Below are 7,951 nucleotides of genomic sequence, written 5' to 3'. Positions count from 1 at the left end.
TCAAGGAGAAGACAAGACCATTCACAAATGGACTCGAGAAATGAGGCACCGTTCACAAACGGGCTCAAGGAGAAGACAAGACCATTCACAAATGGATTCGAGAAATGAGGCACCGTTCACAAACGGGTTCAAGGAGAAGACGAGACCATTCACAAATGGACTCGAGAAATGAGGCACCTTTCACAAGAGGGCTCAAAGAGGACATGAGACCATTCACAAATGGACTCAGAAAATGAGACACCGTTCACAAACGGGTTCAAGGAGAAGACGAGACCATTCACCAATGGACTAGAGAAATGAGGCACCATTCACAAACGGGCTCAAGGAGGACATGAGACCATTCACAAATGGACTCAAAAAAATGAGACACCGTTCACAAACGGGTTCAAGAAGAAGACGAGACCATTCACAAATGGACTCGAGAAATGAGGCGGCCCCGTTCACAAACGGGCTCGAAGAATTTAGAGATTTTTTATGAACTTGAATTTGACGTAGGATTGGATTTTTTATTTTTATTTAATTAAGGATTTGGATTTGATAATTTTTTTTTATTTTTGGAAAATGAGGTACCGTCCGCAAATGGGCTCAAGGAGAAGATGAGACCATTCACAAATGGCCTCGAGAAAAGAGGCACCGTTCACAAACGGGCTCAAAGAGGACATGAGACCATTCACAAATGGACTCAGAGAATGAGAAACCTGTTCACAAACGGGTTCAAGGAGAAGACGAGACCATTCACAAATGGACTCGAGAAATGATGCACCTTTCACAAAAGGGCTCAAAGAGGACATGAGATTTTTCATGAACTTGAATTTGACGTAAGATTGGATTTGTTTGAATCGGGGATTGGATTTGATGAATTTTTTTTATTTTTGAGAAATGAGGTACCGTCTGCAAACGGGCTCAAGGAAAAGACGAGACCATTCACAAATGGCCTCAAGAAAAGAGGCATCGTTCACAAACGGGCTCAAAGAATTTAGAGGTTTTCATGAATTTGAATTCGACGTAGAATTGGATTTTTTTTTAATTAAGGATTTGGATTTGATAAATTTTTTTTTATTTTTGGAAAATGAGGTACCGTCCGCAAACGGGCTCAAGGAGAAGATGAGACCATTCACAAATGGCCTCGAGAAAAGAGGCACCGTTCACAAACGGGCTCAAAGAGGACATGAGACCATTCACAAATGGACTCAGAGAATGAGAAACCTGTTCACAAACGGGTTCAGGGAGAAGACGAGACCATTCACAAATGGACTCGAGAAATGAGGCACCTTTCACAAAAGGGCTCAAGGAGAACACGAGACCATTCACAAATGAACTCGAGAAATGAGGCGCCGTTCACAAACGGGCTCAAGGAGAACACGAGACCATTCACAAATGGACTCAGAAAATGGGACACCGTTTACAAACGGGTTCAAGGAGAAGACGAGACCATTCACAAATGAACTCGAGAAATGAGGCGCCGTTCACAAACGGGCTCAAGGAGAACACGAGACCATTCACAAATGGACTCGAGAAATGAGGCACCGTTCACAAACGGGCTCAAGGAGAACACGAGACCATTCACAAATGGACTCAGAAAATGGGACACCGTTTACAAACGGGTTCAAGGAGAAGACGAGACCATTTACAAATGGACTCGAGAAAATGAGGCACCGTTCACAAACGGGCTCAAGGAAACAAGATAGCTTTGATTGATGAATTCAACAATGAAGAATTTAGAGATTTTTCATGAACTTGAATTTGACATAGGATTGGATTTGATGAATTTTTGATTTTTTGAACTTAATGAAATCGGGGATGTTACAGATCATGCTTGACAAAGATATCGGAAACTAGGACTTTGACGAATGATGAAACGGCAAACCGTGATGAATGATGAAACGGCAAACCGAAGAACCATTACTAACAAGAATGGATTAGAAACACTTTTATGAAACTTCAACAAGATTTTTCTCAAAGAGACTGCTGGCCTTGTCCTTGGGGATTTGGATGACTGAAACCTTGAACAAGACACTTGAAATTGGTAATCTAGAACAACGGCTCTCTTGGATATAATCATGGAAAAGTGGGACTTGCCTCTTGATAGGTGTTTAGATAAACATTTCTTGACCAAGATAGTATTTAACTAACTGGAAGGAAATTCTGAATTTTAACGGTTCATCTTTCTGAGAAATTGGCTCGACCATCATTGCATCTGAGGCTCTTCCAAACTTAAGATGCCTTCCGGGGGTATGATCTTTTTACGGAAGCTGGGCTTTCTGATGTTTCTACTTCTGAACTCTTCTGAGTTGATCATCTTTGAAATGAAGCTGTTTGACTGGATTCTCAAGCTCTTTCAGGTACAATCGCAGGGAGCTGACGAAGCCGGGCCTCCTTCACCGAGACAGTTGCATCATTTTGGACACAAGGACGACGATTGACTCTTTTTAAAGAGAAAACTTAGATAAAAGACACTACTCAAAGGATTGAGGAGCTCTGAAGGAATGAACATAGAATAACAAAGATTGACTGACTACACTGACAGACACAGTAATGCTTCTGACTTAGTTAACGCTTTGTTCGATAAGTCTATCTTTTCAAAGAGTAGTTTCTCAATTAATAAACACTGGACTTTTTCTTTAAAACAGTAATGCCCCAAGGATTTAATTACCACTCCTAAGATTGCTTAGCTTCTATGCCCCCAGTTTTGAGGATGTCACTTGAATTTGCTTGAACTTCAGTTGATCTTCAGTCTTGATACCGGCTGTAGCCTTCTTATATCGATTCTCTTACCGTGACCAAGTCACCCCTTCAAGGTTTTTAACTTGGCGGACCGCGCTAGCCTTAATTTTTGCCTGAACCACCTTTCCAGGTTTTTGATCCAGCAGGCTATCCCCTTAGCTTTTGCCTAAGTCGCCCTTTCGGGTTTTCAACTTAGCAGGGGAATGATCTTAAATTTTGCCTAAACCGCCCTTTCAGGTTTTCAGTCTAGCAGATCTTCAAACTCCATTTTTTTTTTATTCATCATCATTTCATTTTTTTTATTTTTTTTATTTTTTGTCTCGGGACCTAGCTCATTAGTTCTGAACACCAGAAGGACTTTTATAGGTAGGATAGGGCTTTTCAAAGAATGGCTTAAGGCTCAACAAAGATTTCGACCGAACCTGTGAACAGGTTGCCTACATATCCCAAGGTAGGAATTAGGTCGTGTGTAGTTCAGGGCGAATGCCCCTAGTTTGAAGATAAATTGCTTGAAGGTTAATTGATTTTTCTTTTTTCTTTTCTTTCTGGAATAATTAACTTCTCTTCTTTTGGAACTTGTCCATCTTTTTCTTTTTTTTTTTTAAAGGATTGATTTTTTTTTTTTTTTTGAATCGACCGAACTCGGTTCAACCGAGTTGCCTACGTACCCCAGTATAGGGATCAGGTCTCGCGTAGTTCGGGGCGAATGCCCCTAGTTTGATGGGTTTTCAAGAAAATTTCATTCAGGCTCAAAGGGTTTGCAAACAGGTATTTGTTTTGACATTGGGTTCCGATTTTGGGATTTATTCGGCCAAAGAAGGCCTTCCGATGTTCAGATTGGGAGTCGATCTAGTTTACTAGAGTCCTTCTGGTACTGATTATTATTTTTTTTTTCATTTTTTTTTCGGAGTTTGACGGCATTTCCAGGTAAGAGATAATGGATCTTCTTCTTTCAAGATTCTAATACGTGCTTTCGACTTTCATAGAGCGAAACTTGTTCTTTGACATCGTCCATTTATGGATTTGTAACTCTTGATATCTGATGACCACTTTTCAATACTTGCTCTTGAACTTCTTATCTTGAATTTGTTAGCTTCATGTTATGAATTTGAGAACCAAGGTCATTGATTGGAAATATGAAAGTTGTTTCCACTCCATGCCCTTTGCATAGCATATGATATTCACTTCATTCTTTCTTGAACCTTCTATCTGGGTCTTTCTCTTGGCATTAATGGTAACGCTTACCGGACCATCTTTTTATCCTCAAAATGGGTTTACCAATTCTTCACACTCTTCAGAGGGTAATGTATTTTCAATCGGCATTTACTGGATCAAGGTTTCAGTGCCAGTGTTTACCACTTTAATTTCATCTTTGAAAGGCTTAGATTGGCGCTCCTCCTCTTGTTCAAGTAATCGTTGTGACTCAAGTGGAGTTTCGTCAATTTTGTCCTCATTTGAGGAGGGAGTCTTATTTTAAGATCAGAAGCACACTTAAGAAACAGACACAAGTGAACTTTTTGGAACTGACTGAAATTTTATTTAAAGAAAAGCTATTACATCAGACGACCTATCCTGAACATGCTCAGGATTCACAACTCTAAATAAGAAAGGGAAACAGAAGATAACTTGCCTGGACTAGGCATTGACCTTTAACTGTAAGACCGGACTCAACAATTATACTGACCATGATGACTGACTCAACATAAAATAGTAAGTGACTAAAACTTTAACTGCTGCAACTGTTTGGCGTTGAAGGCTCGGCGAAGGCTGGTTCGTTCTGAACATCATCATGGCTGATACTTTCAATTTTGGACAATGATGACTGATTCGCATAGGGGAATGCCCCTAGCTCAAGGATTCTGAGAGTGAACTCTGAAGGACTTAGCAAAATAATCTTGAAAAGGTAGCCCCTAGAGGAGGAAGAGACCAGGGGTACAAGCAAGATTGGATTATCTGGACCAGGCATGATCAGATCATGAGAATGCATAATAGAAAGATTGTGAGATTCTGCATCTGCCAGTTAGGGGATGGCATGAAGATACGATCGAATCGTATGACAGAAGAACGAAAGACGCACGATCAAAAGATTAGATGAGATAGCATAAGATTGCTTTCAACGGATAGATCATGAATGACTAATCCTATGAGATTTTTGGAAATGATGGGATTTATATCCTAACCCAAAGGGAAATATTTTTTTTTTTTTTTTTCACATTTTATCAGTGTTACCTGAAGGCATCAACCCTAATCCTAATTTATCGGAGTGGAGAGAGAATCTCGACTCATGCCTTTGTTCGTGTATCTAAGGACCGATCGTAGCCATTGGAAGATGGACTACGGCCTAATCTAGACACAAATAGGTAGAATATCCTAAACTAGGCTCACACACGTGATGCACATGTGTTCGTATATTACATGCATGTGTGGGTTAATCTAGGGGTAAGGCCAAGAGTTCCCTTAGCGCGAATCCATGTTCGATATACTGTACCAGTGTCCGGCGTATCAGTACGTGAACAAGGGATCCGTTTACGTACCATAAAGGTACTAGGCTAAGGGTGGAATGCTTCTCTAGCACAGAGGCACCAGGTGATGAAATCCCAGTCAACCATGCTAGATAACACTCCGGGTTCCTAAAATAGGATGTGTGTGCACGTGAGATGCATGGTTTAGATGCAAGTGATGTAAGTGTGTGCAATATGTTTGCGCAATCTATGATGCCTTCAGGTTTTGTTAAATTAAGTTTGAGTAAAATGTGATGAGAAAATAAAACAAGACAAACTAATCTAACAAGTATAGAGTTTTTATGAGCCATTTAAAATTAAATTCAAATGAATTATCTTTTGAAGTTTTAATGAAGTTAGGTGATCCCCAGCAGAGTCGCCAAACTGTGGGACCCGATCCCGCGAGAGGGGTGTGGGGCGCGAGCCGCCGCTCTCTCTCTCTTGGTCTCTCGTACCCACGCGATTGGCGTGTGCATTTTAATGTTGATTTGAATTAATCTTTCCTGTGAACTTGGGATCACTAAGGCAATCCGAATTCCACACGAAAGAGACTGACAGAGTCGCCACCTAGATGTGGGATCTAGGACCCGTAATTAACCAGAAATCTAGACTCGCTACCTGGTTACGAGAATGGAAGGTATGGGGAGTTATCCGCCACATGCACCATTCCTGCCCGATAATCGGTCTTCGATTCCAAAAGCTAATTCTTTTAAATTTATTTTAAATGGCTCATTCAACTCTATGTTAATGTGCGAACTAAGTGACATGCATCCTATGATCTAATTTTAATGTGAATCCTAGATGTGTATCTTGATTTATTAATTTGTCTGGATTCATTCTAAGTGAAAGTTCTCCTAGAATTCTAATTTCATGGAAAATCCTAAGTGATTTGATTAAGCATTTACAAGAAAATTAATATACAAAACACCACAATTTGTTTGTGGTGCCGACTCGCGGGTGGTATGCCATCAGACATCCAAGCTGCCTACGTACCCAAGCCTTACTGGGATCAGAGTCGACGTAGTTCGGTGCACCTAAGCTAAGCTACTTATGCCTAACTCAACTAGGACACCGACCTAGACGGGATTGACTGTTTCAACAGTTTTAGGAGAAGTTATTTAATTCAAGTTGAGGATTTTATTATCTTAGGATTTCATCGAAGATGCTATATGATCCTATCTAAATGCAAGTTGTCCCTTAGACTAATGCAGGTTAGCCTACATCCTAGTTTACTAGGCTTGTCCTAGGGAAAAACTGGATAACTAGTGTAACTTGACCTATGGCACGGTTGCTATACATAGCAAGCGTCCGTGATGAGGCTGGACTCCTAATTCTAGGACTCCCTAAAACTTAGGACACAACACGACACGACACCATTGTTCCTAAATTGGGCTCTAAGGGTTCTTACGACGGAAACCATAATCCAATGGTTCCGAGAGACACGAGATGAATCGAGATGATGAATAGTGTGAGGGAATGGGAAAGATAGAGAAAGGTGCGACTGAACTTGGGAGTGCCAAATTGCCTACGTACCCCATGATGGGGATCAAGCCACACGTAGTTCCACTGGCGAGGTTGCTTGGATTTTGGAAGACAGAATTGGTATTTGTATCTGGAATCGGGTTTGCATTTGAGCATTGGACTTGAGATTCAGAAACATTGATCTAGCAATGGGATTTTGGAATTGGGAATTTGCATCAAAGAATTGAGCATATAGGAATCATCAAGGGTTTGAATTTTCGGAATTCAAAGTGGGCGGGCTTATGAGATTCGGCCAAATGGATTCAGACATGCGACTCGGATTGTGTTGGGATATTACTTGGTTGGATTGGGTTAATGGTTAGGGTCAAGTGAGTCGGGTCTAAGTTAGTAGCAAACCCGAGACTAGCCATGGTCTAACTAGGAGGAAGCAGGGTACAAACCAGGGTGCGGACCAGGGTGCACCAGGGTGCGAACCAGCAGGGAACCAGGGTGCGAACCAGCAGGGGAACCAGGGTGCAACCAGCAGGGAACCTGGGTGCAACCAGCAGCGAACCTGGGTGCAACCAGGGTCTAACCAGAGGCTAACCAGGGGGAAAACGGACCCTACATGCTTCCTAACATGGTTTTTCTTTTAAAGTAAAAGATATGCATGAAAACAGACCCTACATACATAGAATTGAAATAAATGCCTACCTCTTTGGAAACCCACTTTGTGTTTGATTTTTCTTTGATGTTAATTCCTTGAAGATGATTCCTTGCTTGATAATGACTGCTTTTGATATATATCACCCAACGTATAAAATCACCCGATCCGGCAAGGATGGCCGAACCCTTGAAGAGATGAGGGAGAGGGATGAATTTTCTAAGAGAGGGGTTCTTTTTTCTTCTTTTTCTTGGATGGTGGGATGAGAGGGTATTTATAGGAGAATGGGATAGGAGGTTAGGTGAGGTTAGGTGGTTTTGGATGGTTAGGATGAGAGGATGAGGTTAGGTAAGGTTAGGTGGGGTTAGGTAAGGTTAGGTGAGGTTAGGTGAGGTTAGGTGAGGTTTGGATGGTTAGGATGAGAGGAGAGGTTAGGTGAGGTTAGGTGAGGTTTGGATGGTTAGGATGAGAGGAGAGGTTAGGTGGTTTTGGATGGTTAGACCCAGGTCAAGATCTGCCATTGATCTAACGATTTACGGAAATCGGGTCTCGGAATGGAATCAGGGTCCGGGCTATGAAGTGACCCTAGCTTATTTTGTCC

The sequence above is a fragment of the Tasmannia lanceolata genome, unplaced genomic scaffold (assembly GCF_043159265.1).
Source record: "Tasmannia lanceolata isolate RefF3 unplaced genomic scaffold, GAP_Taslan_0.1 ptg000024l, whole genome shotgun sequence".
Classification (NCBI taxonomy): Eukaryota; Viridiplantae; Streptophyta; class Magnoliopsida; order Canellales; family Winteraceae; genus Tasmannia; species Tasmannia lanceolata.
This window is presented reverse-complemented; position numbering follows the sequence as displayed.